Consider the following 15,111-nt stretch of genomic DNA (forward strand, 5'->3'; position numbering starts at 1 on the left):
AGAGCAGTGTTTCTTCTACAATGGGAGTGCTCATGCTTTTGCCACACTGGGCAGATTCTATGAATATTTTGACTTTTTTTTAACTTATTTGATCATAGAGCATGTTTCCCTTTTCCCTTTGTATGAGATGACAAAATTTCACTCACTTCCTAGTCATCCAAGGAAAGAGTAAACTTCCCTGCCCTGCCAGCGAAGGGCTTGGCCAATAGAATAAAAGTGGAAGAAGTTGTGTGCCACTCTAGATCAGAGGTTTTAAGAGAAATGGTCCTTTTGTTGCTTACCTATCCTTCAAGAGGTAGGAACCCTGGTAATATAGTGGTTATGCGTTGGGCTCTTAACCTCATGGGTCACATGCAAGTCTTTCAATTTCAAAGCCTGATTGTTCCCCTGCACAAAGCTAACAGAGATAAGCAACAACTGCTTGTAGGCTGGACAGATTGCCCGAACATAGTGTACTTTGGGGATTTCTTACTGCCAGGAGAAATACAGGTGATGTGGCAGGTGACGGTCCTAGTATCTCTCAGCTGCCAATCAGAGGGAGGTTCTGAGCCTTCAGTCAGGGCCACTGGAGGAAGTGGCTCATGGTGCTGCTGCCATAGTCCATCCCAGGTCAAGCCCTCTGAGGTGCTGGGTTACAGAGTTTTGGATTGGCACTCAGTGAGGGCTGCTTCAAAGCTCCTTCCTTTCTTAAACTTGCTCCTGCAACCACATTCTTTCTGAAGGTCCTTGTCAGTAAGCCCAAATCCTAACCAATTTGCTGAGTCAGGACAAAATGCAAAATTGATGGTACCGAGAGACATTAAACCACCTACAACCTTTTAGACCATGTCAACAGATCATCTGTAGCCTCAACTGCAGAAACATTTCACTAAATCCTCTCTGTTTCTCCACAAAGATTAGGAATGCCCTTCTATCTTTTAAAAACAGATATTGGTGTGGCACCACTTCGGTTCCAGCTGAGGTAGTGGATTCACCTGAGCTAAGCTCTAGAGAGGATCACTTAATCTTCATTCAAGATATATGTCATGAGGACTGTAGATCATGCAGGGACTGCACAATCCCTCTGTGTCGGCAGCGGCTGCATCACAGCCTGGTCCATTGGGAAGAGAGACGGACCCATGGCAATTATAAGACAAATTCTGAGGGTGCTGGGGTGGTCTAGGGATACAGGAAAGGAACTATTGGGCATGGAGGCAATTATGAAGGGTTCTTTTTTCCCATGGACCAAACCCATGCCAGTTGCCATGAAGTTAACTCTGATTCATAGGGACTCCTTTGGGCCAGAGTAGAACGACATTCTGTTGTTTTTTTCTATAACTGATCTTGTTGTTGTTGTTTGAAATGCAGCACCAGGCCTTTCCTCAGAGACACTTCTGTCTGGGCTTGAAGCTCCAACCTATGAGTTTGTAGCCCAGTATGTTAACCAACTGCACCACCCCGAGACTCCTCCATGTGACTAAAGAATGAATTAAGGTCTTCCCCCACAGACCCAAACCAAAACCAAATCCACTGCCATGGGGTTGACCTCATATATGGCACAATAGACTGGCTCTGCGGATTTTCAGAACTGCACATCTTTACTGGAGCAGAAAACCCTCATCTTTCTCCCAAGGAGTAGCTGGTGGGTTTGAACCATTAACTTTGCCATTAGCAGAAGCCCAACTCTTAACCCAATATACCACCAAGAGTGGTTCAATTTGAAAAAATAGTATGTGATCACCTATCTATGAAGGGAAACCCCTCTCATAGAGTGCACTTACACAAATGAGAAAGAAATGAGTCCCCAAATGCCCGTCCTAATCAACAATCTGGGGAAGGGTGTTCTGGGAAGCAGCTTTCAAATGTGGCTGGAGATTATACAATTAATCAACCTAATCCCTGTTTTAAAGAGCCCTGGTGGTACAATGGCTAAGGATTGGGTGGCTAAACAAAAGGCTGGTAGTTTGAACCTACCCATGGGCTCTAAAGGGGAAAAGACCTGACGAGCTGGTCCCATAACGATCTCAGCCTAGAACACCTTTGGGGGCAGTTCTACTCTGTTCTGTAGGGTCACTATGAGCTGACATCAACTTAAAGACACACAGCACATTTGACTCTACGTCATTTGTTGATAGAGTTTGTGCAGAGAATTCTGAGTAGAAAACAGACTCAGGGGCATCTGACATCAACCAGCAACAGTCTCTCTCCTTGAGAAAGACTGTGGAAAGGGATGAGGAGGGAGCTTCCAAAAGCGTGTGGAAAAATGATACGAAAAAATAATGGAATTTTGCCATGAGCTTTTTGAAGCTCTCTTCATGAGAGCTAGTCCTCCATGGAGGTTTCTAGAAAAGTGAAACACAAAGGAAGAGGCTTGTAAGTCCCACTGAACAATTCCAGGGGAGATTGGGTCTTGACTCAGAGTACTTGAGCATTCTGGCTTATTCCTCCAAATAGCAAATCAGACTAGACCAGGTTCTGAGACTCAGGGAAGGCAAATAAGACACACCAGGCCCATGATTCAGACTTATGGGGAAAGTCCTACTGGAGAGGGAAGGCCTCTTTTCCTTGTGTGCCTGACGTGTCTCATTTGCCTCATCTAAAACCCAGCCCTGGAAAAAAGGCTAACAGTACCAGCTTCAAACTTGTGTTTGAATCTTGTCTCTGTCACTTATTAACTTAGCCACCTTAAATCCCTTTCTATAGTTTTCCATCTGTAAATGAGGCACAGTTCCTATCATAGGGCCTTCAGTAAATGGCTATTGTTAGCTAGGCATGCACTCCTGTTTTCTAGGTGAGAGTTCTCAGCCAGGTTTTTCTGGGAACTTGTTCTTCAGGGTATTGTCATAGATGAGTGTGTCACCCAGATTCCTATCAGGGCCAACAGACTGATTTCCCCATCTGCTGAGAGAGGCACTGATAGAAAAGGTCCCAGCTGTCTGGCCCCTCTCAGGATTGCCTCAGCTGATGAGAGCTCATCCAAGGTCTGCTCCTTCCCCAAACTAACCTTCATCCAACGACTTGCCAATGTAGGGGTATAAATGGCATAGTGGAGGCATTTGACCCCCCTGTAACTTCACAAAAGGCAATGGAGGAAAATCAAGATAAACAGCCCAAGGCTGATTCCTATGAGACAGAGATCAAAATGCCTCCACCCTCCTTTCTTTTCACAGTTTCTGACACCAACCATCCCTACCATGACACTCTCTTCTCCTCTGCTGGGTTTGATAATCCTTAAGTGGCAATGGCCACACAGAACTCGCAAACAATACTTATGTTTCTGGCGTTAATTGGGGACCTAGCAGGTGACAATTCAGGATCAGAAATGACTGGGGATATAGTTCTTCAGTCAGGACAGTCTTCCCAGTGGTGCCCAGAGGCAGAACTTTTTCTGGTCCTTGGCCTCTGCCCTGCAGCTCCTTGACCTCTGCTCTGCTTGGGACCGTGTACAAAGTTCTTTCAGCTCTGCTGATAAGTGCGTTGAGGCAGCCCGCTTTGTTTGGAAGCCTTGGCCCAAAGACACTCAGCTTTCTCATTCTGTGTGCTGGCGAGCTTCCTGTTCTGGGGTCTTGGTGCTGCTGCCTCTGCTTCCATGAGCTATTTATCTGCCACTGTTTTTCATTGTCTCCTGATGCATCCAGTCTCAGGGATCTCTGTCTCCTGGACAGAGGTGGTGCTTAGAGTAATAATCCTGGGTCCAAAGAGCACACTCCACTGCTGGCTCGTCTTTCTCGGTGCTCTTGAAACTCCACTTTCTGTTTCTGAGTTAACTCACCCAGGATCACCAAACCGACCAATCCCTACATTAGGGGTCTACAGGTCTTATTTGAATGGTCTCACCTCTTCGAGGATGCCATGCACCTTACTGATATTATTAGCATGCTATCTACTTCCCTCGGTGGCATAGTTCCACCCTGTCATTGGTAGGAGTTACAAAGACTATAGCTAGAGAACTAGTAAGCAATTCGCTGCAACGTATTAGGCTACAAAGTCCCAGGATACTGGTCACGACTTGGCCAGGTCCCAGTTACAGAGCTCCCTGTGATGGCTCCTTTTGCATCTCAATGTGGCGAGGCTATGGTGCCCAGTTTTTTGGTCAAACAAGCATTCATCTATTTGCTCATGTTTTTTAAACATTTTATTAGGGGCTCATACAACTCTTATCACAATCCATACATATACATACATCAATTTTATAAAGCACATCTGTACATTCTTTGCCCTAATCACTCTCAAAGCATTTGCTTTCCCCTTAAGCCCTCCGCATCAGGTCCTTTTTTTTTGTCCCCTCCCTCTCCCCTCCCCCCTCCCTCATGAGCTCTTGATAATCCACAGATTGTTATTTTGTCATCTCTTGCCCTTTCCGGAGTCACCCTTCCCCCCTTCTCAGCCGTCCATCTCCCAGGGAGGAGGTCATATGTGGATCCTTGTCATCAGTTCCCCCTTTCCAACCCACTCAGCCTCCACTCTCCCAGTATCACCCCTCACACCCCTGGTCCTGAAGGTTTCGTCCACCCTGGATTCCCTGTGCCTCCAGCTCCCATATGCACCAGTGTACAGCCTCTGCCCTATCCAGTCCTGCAAGGTAGAATTTGGATCCTGATAGTTGGGGAGAGGAAGCATCCAGGATTGGGGGAAAACTTTGTTCTTCATCGGTACTACATCGCACCCTGACTGACCCATCTCCTCTCCTAAAGCCCTCTATGAGGGGATCTCCAGTGGTCGACATTTGGGCCTCTGGTCTCCACTCTGCACTTCCCCCTTCATTCTCTATGGTATATATATATATATATATATATATATATATATATATATATAAAAATATATATATACATATATACACACACACACCCATATACACACACACATATATATGTGTGTATATATATATACCCATATACACACACACACACATATATATACATATATATATATTCTTTTTTTTTTGCATGATGTCTTATACCTGGTCCCTTTGGCACCTCATGATCGCACCGGCTGGTGTGCTTCTTCCAGGTGGGCTTTATTGCTTCTGAGCTAGATGGCCGCTTGTTCACCTCATCTATTTGCTCTTATGAAGGAGTTGGTCTCAAGAAAAATAGAATACCTTCCATAATGTGGGAAGGGGTAAACCTATCAGCCAAATGCCTTCAGCGCAGAAAGGGAGTTTCCCTAGGGTGTGTTCTGACCATTCTTATTCTTGTCTTTTCCCATCACCTAACCTATGGATTTTAGGATGAACATCTACAGAGCTCTTTAGGCTGTTGCCTGACCTATGAATTTGGAACTTGCCATTCCCCTATGTGAGCCAATTACTAGAAATAAACCTCACTCTCTGGGGCTCTGGTGTCGTAGTGGGTGGCCCATTGGACATCCAACAGCAAGGACATCAGTTTGAAAACACCAAGGGCTCCTTGAGGGAAAGATGAAGCTTTGTAATCTCCTGAAGAGTTACAGTCTCCAACGCCCAAAAGGTCAGTTCTATACTGTTTTACACAGTCACTTTGAGTCCACCTGGATGGCAATGAGTGGCCAGTGTAGTGGTTAACCATAGGAGCCCTGGTGGATATATCGATATCTCCAGTTACAGCTATATAACTGGTTTGGTTTCTCTAGGGAACACTGACTATGACACTCTCCATAGGCAGGGCTGAGACCTCTGTTGAGATTTCCCTCTTGTGCCCTTCCTTGATTCCCCCCACAGGTGCTTATTCCCTGAGCATTCCTCAATAAATGTCAGGAATCCAGAGCTAATTCCATCACAGTGTCTCCTTCTTCCAGGGAGTCTGAATGGCTTCCGGGGAGTAGGAACTACAGTCTCCATCCAACTTCCTCCTTCTATTTCTATGATCCGGATCTTATTTGGGGCTCATTTAGTTGTAATCAGGCAAAGAGAACAGTACTTGGAAGAGAGAATCCTAGGAAAATGGAAAGGTGGGGAGAACAAGAGGACAGCTGGCTCTGTCGACCGTTCCTGACCACCACTGGCATGTTCCTGTGATCTTTGTGCCTGTCTCTCAGGGTACATGCTGTAATCTCGCAACATCGAGCGCCTCCTCCACGTGGCGGGACATGTGCTTCTGAATTTTGCTTCTTTGATGCCAGGCCACTTGCAAAAGCGGGACTTTCCTTTTTGTTTTTTGGTTGGAAATGTTCCAGAAAAAGCGTCTAGTTGACCCATCTTATGTCAGTGTCTCCACTGGGCCAATGAAAACAGCCTTGTGACCGTATAGAAATGTTGTGTCTTCCCTAGGGAACTGATGTTTCAGCCAGTGAGGTAGTTCACAGGGACAGATAAGAAAGGGGTTTGGGACAGATTAAAATAATAATAATGTCTATTTGCAAAGAATAGGGCCTTATTTTTCGGATGCCCCCCATCTGAACACCCTACCACTGAATATGGGCAGGAGGTAGGGCCCACCTGTCACTCAAGCAGCTAAAAATGTACAGCACTTGCTGTAGCAGCTGCTAATGTGCCCATGTATTACCACTTGGCACCCACCACTCCCATAAATGCCAATGGTCTCACAGGAAGCACATGTAACTCCCCACACAGGGAACAGTCATTGTGCAGACAGGGGAGTTGACATCCTCCAGGACCTAATGCAACTATAACCAATGACACATGAGGATAGGTGGAGCCACACTCCAGTTCCCTCAGCCTTTGGGTGGGACAACTACAAGAGGATTTATACTGTCTCTGGGAACCTACTCAATGACATTTCTTTATCGGCCCCTTCCCTTTGCTCTATCAGTATTACCCTTCTCTACTGGTCCTTCCTGGAGGCACCTCCCAAGGAAACAATAGTCTAGCTGCCATTCCAATTCTAGTGGATTCCAATTCTTGGTGACCGCATTCATGTGAGTCAATCAGAACTGTGCTTTCTGCAGATTAGTTCTCTCCCCTTTTTAAGAGTAGTTTTAAGGACACTGTGAAAGCTTCCCACCATCCAGTTCCAGAACATTTTCATCGACCCTGCAGCCATTAAGCAGTCATTCCCCATTGCCCCTCCCACCCCACCCTGGGAAACCACCAATCTACTCTATGGCTCTACGGGATTTACCTGTCCAGCATTTTTGCCCTAAATGGACTCACAATACATGGCATTTGGTGTTTGGCATCTTTCACTTCATGTCTTGCATTCACCTGTGTTACAGAGTCTGTCTGAATCAAAGGCCTTAGTTCTCTTGTGGCAGATTATATGTATATCCCACTCTGTGTAGATCATATTTTCTCTATTCTTCTACTGATGGGTATTGTTGGCTTATTGTTTACCTTTTGCCCATAGTGATTAGTGCAGCATCCATCTGGGTACTCGTCTTTCATTCTTTTAGATATGCACTTGGGAATGGACTCCCTGGATCAGCTGGCAAGGGTTCATGACCAAGTGGGTTATGTTGGGCTGCTAACCGTAAGGCCAACATTTTGGACCCTTTAGCTACTGCGAGATAGAAATGCTCTCATAATGATCCACAGCCCCCCAAACCCACCAGCTGCAATTCTACTCTGTCCTTTCGGGTTGCTGTGAGTCAGAATCGACTCGATGGCAGTGGTAGTGATGAAGCCAGCGACTTGAGAGTGGAACCAGGGCCCGTGGAGAATTCTGGCAGTAGCCATGATGTCCTCACTACCCAGATGCCAGCAGCCACCAGTGAACAAAGGAGGCACAAGCAAGGTTCTCGCTGACTTCATGCTGGCGACCCGGCTGCCCCTGCTTCCTCAAATGCCATTTCCTCAGCTTTACTGGCAACGGGGTGTACTCCCTATTATCATGTCACCAACTCTTTCAATGGTCCACCTAGCCAGGTGTGATTCCAGACACTCACTGTGCAGCCACCATCAGCGAAGGTGGCTGCCCACCTCATTTGTACACATGCATAGAATGTGATCATTCTTGGCACTGGTGTCCTTAGTCATCCTGGTTGGTATATTTACATCCTTGGGGAGCTGGGTCAGTGAGCAAGCGCTTCTCAAGGTGCCCATATGATCTGTTTACTGAGAGTGCCAGCCCAAGGATCTGACTTGCCACCCACAGTGAACGCACCTCTGAGGCAAAGGGGAAGACTTCTTTCTAACTGGGAGACCAGCAGGTCTTCTGCAGACATCACTCCCCTGCAGCACTCTGATCTGAGGCCTTTCATATTCCAAAGAGCAGCATTAAGATTCCCATCTGTCACCCAGTCAGACTCACATGTGCGAATTCTCTTTTCAGAGCAAGACAGCCAATGCAGTGAGCTGGGTAAAGGGGCAGTCTCACTCTGAGGAGACTCAGCCAAGAGTGTAGGGACAGGGAGTGAAATGTGCAGCTTCCAGCTGCCACCCAAGCCTCCGTAGTGCAGTGGCATGAGAGCAAAGAGATAGTCCTTTGTGACTCTTTGACCTCCTTCCTGGCCTTGGTGGAATTAACATTGCTCAGTGCCAGTCTCTTCTGAATATATGGAAAAGATAGCTCAGAAAAGAATAGAGTTAAATAAGAGCAGGACAGAGTAAGGTGGCTTCATGGTGTTGCATTTGTGTGTCTCAGAGCCCATCCTGGCTCATAGTGACCCTCTGTGACAGAGAAGAACTGTTCCACAGATTTTTCTAGGCAGAATTTTAAGGAAATTTACCTAGCAGCACAGAGGTTGCATGTGTGGCTGTAACAGAGAGACTGGCAGTTTGAACTCACTGATCCCCATCGAGAGAGTGAAGACATGACTGCCTGCTCCCATGAAGACTCCTAGCCTGTTGTTGTCTGTCCATATGTGGTGCTGTGGTGAGTTGTGTGTTACTGTGATGCTGGAAGCCACGTGACTGGTATTTCAAATGCCAGCAGGGTTACCCCAAGTGAAGAGGTGCCAGGGAAACTTCCAGGCTAAGAACAGAATACAAAGAAGGGTTCCACTGCCCACTTCAGAGGAAGTAGCCGCTGAAAACCCTAACACTATAGCACAGTGTGCCTTTCCTTCCCGTCACAGGGAGTCAGAACAGCCTCAATGGCACATAACAACCAACAACAGCTTTGAGGAGGGAAATCTCCTTCAGTAGGGCTGGGTGAGTTTAAACTGGGTGGCTTCTTGGTTAGCACTTGAGCTCTGAATCACCTCACCACCAGGGCTACCATCTTCATGATGCAGGCAAATAAAACCATCTTGGTCCTGCTTGGTATTGCTAGCGTCAGCATGCTCTTTCTCCCATAAGCACATGTCTGGTGGTTGGACCACAGCAAACCCGGTTGACACTATTTCCTCATCACCCCGTGTGTGTCAGAGTAGAAGTGAACCATGAAGTTTTCTTTGATTAAAAACATTTTTATTGTGATTTGGGTGAAGGTTAAAGAGCAGCTCAGCTGTCCATTGAGCAACGCATACACATTTTGTTTCATGTCATTGACAGCAATTCCCACAATGTACCATCACTTCCCCCACATCTTCTTGTTTCTTGTCTCCAAGCTTCCTTCATTCTCAATTTTTTTGAACTTCGTTCTTGGGGGAATGCTGTCTTTTGATCTCATGTGATCTATTATTCTACGGTATTTGTATGTCTCTAATGTCATTGTTCCCATTATAGACCTGTCTATTGTTTGGTTGAACATCGAGCCATGATGAGTTCAGTTCCAGACCTGCAGGGTAACTAAGCACCGTAGTCTTGCAATTTCACCAGCCTTTATCCAAACGGTAAGCTTGGTGTTTTATCATGATTTTGAGTTTTGCCCCACATTTCCCTTCTACTCTAATCAAGCCCTTCTAATGTGATCTCTTTCATAGCAGTCGATAGTGGGAGCTAGGCACCATCTAGTTCTTCTGGTCTCCAGTGGTTGAGGGTGATCATTGCTTGAGTCACTAGTCATTGATTCATTGTGCCCAATCAGTTCTCCTCTTCTGCTGTCCTCTGGATGGGGAGAGACCAACTGTTGCCCCTTTCCTGATTGCTCAGGAACTTTGAAAATCAGAGAGATGATGGTCCTGATCCCCCAGGCTCAACAACTCATTCCCTCACATTTTTTGCATCTGTCTCAGAGATTTTTTCCACCCCCACCCCGTTTTATGACATTGGTCCCTGTATGCTCCACCAGATACCTGGATCTATTTAACAACCAAGGTCAATACATTCTATAAACTTTTCAATGGCCGAGGATTCTGAAGAAGATTGCCAGGCTTCTCTTTCACAGCTCCTCTAAGTGGGTTGGGAATGACAACTTTTCCCTTAATAGCAGAGCTCATTAACTGTTTACACCCCTAGATACTTCTTACTCTTAGAAAACTCACTGCCATCGAATCCATGCTGACTCACAGCCAACTTATAGGGCAGCATAGAACTGCCCCTGTGAGTGTCTGAGACTCGAACTCTTTATGGGAGCAGAATGCCTTATCTTTCTCCCACAAAGCAGCTGGTAGTTTCAAACTGCTGATATAGCAATTAGCAGCCCAACTTGTAGCCACTAGGCCACAAAGGCTCTTTTTCTTCTTAGCCAAGAGAGGGAAAATAAGCAAACGGAACATTCCCCTGGTGCTTCCCGTGGATGCTGCGATGGGAGCTGGATCCTGAAGGCCCGGATTGACTGAAGCTCCATTTACACAGGAACACATGCCTCCCTTGTTAGTATTTGCATTGGGGAAGCCATTTCCTGCGTTGACATTTTGCATCTAGTTAAATGCCAGCAACTCCAGATAGACATAGCTTTTACCTTTGGCTCTGCCCTTCTGGACAAGCCTTTGGTGCTCGATGGGGCTACTTTCAGTCTATGATCTTACATGTCCTTTTGGATCCCTTCGTTTCTTGTTTTTGTTTTGATTAACACAAACTGGATGAACAGCTTCAGGCTTAATATAATCGCTGCTGAATATTTCATTGGGAAATGTTCTTAAGAAGGTAGTTGGCATCCATGATCTAAGTGTATGCATAGAGATTTCTTTTCAGATGGTAAAGTGGCTTTGATTAATTATTGTTATTATTAGTGAATTAAAGACAAATGTGCCTCAAAATGTGAACATTAGGTGTGTGTGTTTGTGTGCATGTGTGTATGTTTTAAAGAGCACATGGCTTGGTGATAGAGAGGGCGAAGCACTGGTGAGGAGCACATGACAGTGTTCAGAGAGATGACAAAGGGTAGTGATGAAACAAAACAGATTCCAACCTCACATCCTCTGCTCCCTGCCTCAGAGGGAGGTCGCAACAAGGAGCAGAAAAGCCAAGGACATTTCCTGCCCTCTCACAGCTGGCAAGCGCCACAGAAGGCACGATGTTTTAATGCCGAGGCTTTGCTGCTGTGAGGCAGGGAGGGGGGCTTGCCATAGTTTCCACACGCTGACATCACAAACATACCGCAAGTGGGTGCCTTTAACACACCAAAGTCAATGTTCTCACAGCACCGGAGGCTGACAGCATCATGCCAGTGCACCAGCTTGATGGGCAGGCTCTCTTTGTCCATCCCTGGGGGCTGAGGGCTGGTGGGCGGTATTCTTGTTTTGGCTTCAATAACCTCCATGGTTGGTGGTCCTTGGAGCTCTCTGCATGGCAGCTGCCTTCTTCCCTTGGAGTTGGTTTGCTTCAGTGTTGAATTGAATCCTTTTGTATCAGCCAAGTGTTTGGTGTAAGGTACAACCTCTTTAATGTCACAAAGAAAATCTCTGCCCAGGTGGGATTACATCCAGAGTAAAAAATCCCACTCCTGTAGAGCTCACTCCAGCTCATCATGGCCCTCTCCAGGGGGGTTCCATGGCTGGGCATCTTTATGGAAGCACACAGCCACAGTTTTTCTCCAGAGAAACAGCTAGTGGGTTCTGAACTACTGACCTTGTTGTGAATAGCCCCCTTCTTAACGTGTGCGCCAGAAGCCCTGCTCTGCGGTTTGATGAGCAGCCCTTCTGGCCATTGCTAAGGGCTACATGGCAAAGCCATTTGGTACAAGCAACGTTGTCATCAGCAAAGAATGAGTTTAGCTGGCCTCAGTAGGATACTCAGCAGGGAAGTGATAAACTGCTTGGCTTGGGTTTTATGCAGGAGAACCATGGGAGTTGAGATGTGCAGTCTCTTGATTTGAACCCAGACACTCTATCTCCCAGCCTGAACTCTCACCATCATACTCAACTTTTGGGGGTCAAATGTTTGACTCACCTGAGAGATGTGCAGGTGAAAGCGTGCCCCAGAAACATCTCCCTCCCATCCCTGTCATCTCGGAGAGTTCTCCAGATAAGGATTGGTGGTTCATGTGAAGGGACATATTGTAGCATTTCCCTTGCACTCCTCAAAGGCAAGAAAATGACCCACAGCACCTCGAGTTGCCAGCAGTGTCAAAGGGGATGTGCTCCTTGAGACTCAAGCTGAATCCCCAGGAGACGAGCTCTCAACTGTGGAATTAGCGCTTTTGAAAAGGGGCAAATCTTCCAGCAGTTCTCTCTTCAGAGGCCTGGCCGTACGCTCTGCAGACTTGTGGGCACGCTCACTCTGGTGAACCCAAATTCTTGGGAGAGGCTGATCTGTCCCTAGAAAACTGGCCACATGCAAAAGCATAGAGACCAATATCTGCCTCCTGCTGGAAGGATCTGGAAGGAGAAGGGTGGCTAGAGTCCTCTAGGAGGGAAGTTGAGAGCCAGGAGAGGCAGCAAAGCCACAGTTCCAGCAGGTGGTGTCCTAAGGCTAAGGGAGCTTGCCAAGGATCAAGTGAGTCCTGGAGGTGTCTGCAGCCCATCTTGCTGAGGGCCTCCATTTATTTCATATATCTATGGATAATGGGAAGGGCCCCCAAGGCCCGCTGGCTGACCTCATATGATACGCCGTGAACTATCCACCTTGGCATCCTCCAAAGTCTCTGAAAGCTGCAGCCCCTCCCACCCACTGGCAGCTTTCTTGGACAGGATCTCCTCCACACTGCTGCAACCATAGGCTCACACACAAGGACCATTGTGAGGACGGTGCAGGACCAGGTGGTACTTCAATCTCTTGTGTGCACTTTTGCTATGAGTCAGGAGCTCACTCAATGGTATCTAACAAGTTATTGTGAGATGACATGAGAGGACTTCGTGGAGGCCCTTCCAAGAGAGGGTTGGAACATAGCATGGTAAGAGGCCTGGTCAGGAATGTGCTCATTGTGCTCATTGTTTCCATCCCCTTCTCCCGGAAGCCACTGCTCTAGGGAGGAAAGGCAGGGCCCAGAGACAGGGAAGGGCTAGGGAAGAGGGAGCGATAGGAGAGCAATAGAAAAGACAGGTTACTCTCCCTCTTTCCCAGTATAGCTCCTCAACCTCAGGTAAAGCCTCTGATTCTGAGGCTGAGGCTTATAATAGGATCAGACTGAACATTTAATCCCTCAAGCTGCCTGGAAAGTGTGGGAGCTGATTAAGATGGCAAGAGATGAAGAAGGAAGGAATCTACTGGTTACAGATATGAAAGCACCTGTTAGTGAAGCCTTCTCAGTGTCTTATTGCCTTATCAATGTCATCAGTCCACTTAATGTACTCACTTTCCAAACGCCTATTAACCAATTGTACATACCTTGAGTTCTTTCTAGGAGGCAATATTAATATTCTCATTTCCGAGTTGAGGCCACAGAAGTTTGGACAACTTCTGGTTGTTGTTGTTGCTGGCAGGTGCTCATCAAGTTGGTTCCAACTCATAGCAACCCCTGTGCATACCGGAAGGGAGCATGGCCCCGTCCTGTGTCCCCCTCTCTGAAGGGCACTTGCCTCAAATCTTTAAATTCAAAGCTTCTTGTTTTGTCAAATGAAATCATTTCTTCAGTCAATCTCAGAAATCTTTATGTAAAAACGTTGGAAACGCCTTTCACTCAAGGTCTAGGGAGGCTGAGTAAGGTGGGAGGGGCTCCAGGACAGATGGTGGGAATCACTCCTGCAGGTGGGTGGTAGGTTGGCGAGGCCAGTCTGACTTGCCTCCCTGGTGACTGACCTCAACCAGCAATGGGCAGCTGGACACATGGCATGAAGTGACCTCTGGTCTTCGTGGCGGTGGATGCCAGTAGACCGTCAGGTATGGGAGACCCATGAGAAAATAGGTTACTTTTCTCTTTCTCTCCAAGTTTCTCTGTGATCTCTTTATGCTGCCTGAGCCCGCATGCATACTGACAAAGGCAGACATGTGCACACACATGGCAAAGTAAATAGAGACGCCCACATTCACAGACGTATTCATCCACGTGCAAATAGGCTTATATGTGCACATGCATGCCAAAGCAGACACAGACATCCATGAATGCACATGTATTCGTGAAAGCTGATTTTCATGGGGAAAAAGATCAGATCTATCACTGTCACGTCCACTCCAACTCAAAGCAACTGTAGAACACAGAGGAGAACTGCCCCATTGGGTTTCCAAAGCTGTCATCTTGTCAGACACAGTCAGCCACCACTTTCTCCTGCAGAGCAGCTGGGGTTTTCCAACTGCCGACCTTTCACTTAGCAGCCGAGCACTTGCTGATTTTCATAGGAGTCTGGAAATCAGTTTCATTGCCTGCTAGTCACACCTCCTCTGTGAGTTAGCACAGCCTGGTAAGCTTGGAAGGAGAAAAATCTTCCTTCCCGAGGTAGTTGAGTGGTTTTCCCCTGAGGAAATGGTTCAGAAAAAGATTTCCTTCAAGAAATCAGAACACTCTTGAAGAGAAATTTCCTGCGAAAACATTTGTTTGCTTGACACTGAGACAAGTGAAGCAGCCCCCTGACTTCCCCCTTGGGTCCTCTTTCTCATCATGACTGCTCTGCTCAGCTACAAGGCTCCAGGTCCTGGGAGCAAGGGTGCCCTTCTATTTGGAACCTCACAGGACTCCACTGTGAGTCAGGGAAAGACCTGGAAACTTGAGCATCCTGAGACGAGGCCTGCATAGCAATATCATCTGTCATCAGGCTCATCATTTCTCTCATTTTTTGTAAGATCATTGAGCCCTTGGAGCCCTGAGAAGTTCTCTCAGAGGAAGCCATCCTCCTCCCATGAATCCAAGAGGGACTGCTTAAAGATTGTTGTCTTCTACTTACAGGAATACCAGCAACCAATTGCCATTGAGTCAACTCGGACTCATGGAGAGCCCAACTGTGTTAGAGAAGTCCGGTCCCTAGAATTTTCCATGGCTGGGGTGGGTATTTTTCCAGAGGCATATCACCAGGCCCTTCTTGGAAGGCACCTCTGGGTGAACTCAAACCTTTAACCCG

This window comes from Tenrec ecaudatus, chromosome 8 (assembly GCF_050624435.1).
Source record: "Tenrec ecaudatus isolate mTenEca1 chromosome 8, mTenEca1.hap1, whole genome shotgun sequence".
Classification (NCBI taxonomy): Eukaryota; Metazoa; Chordata; class Mammalia; order Afrosoricida; family Tenrecidae; genus Tenrec; species Tenrec ecaudatus.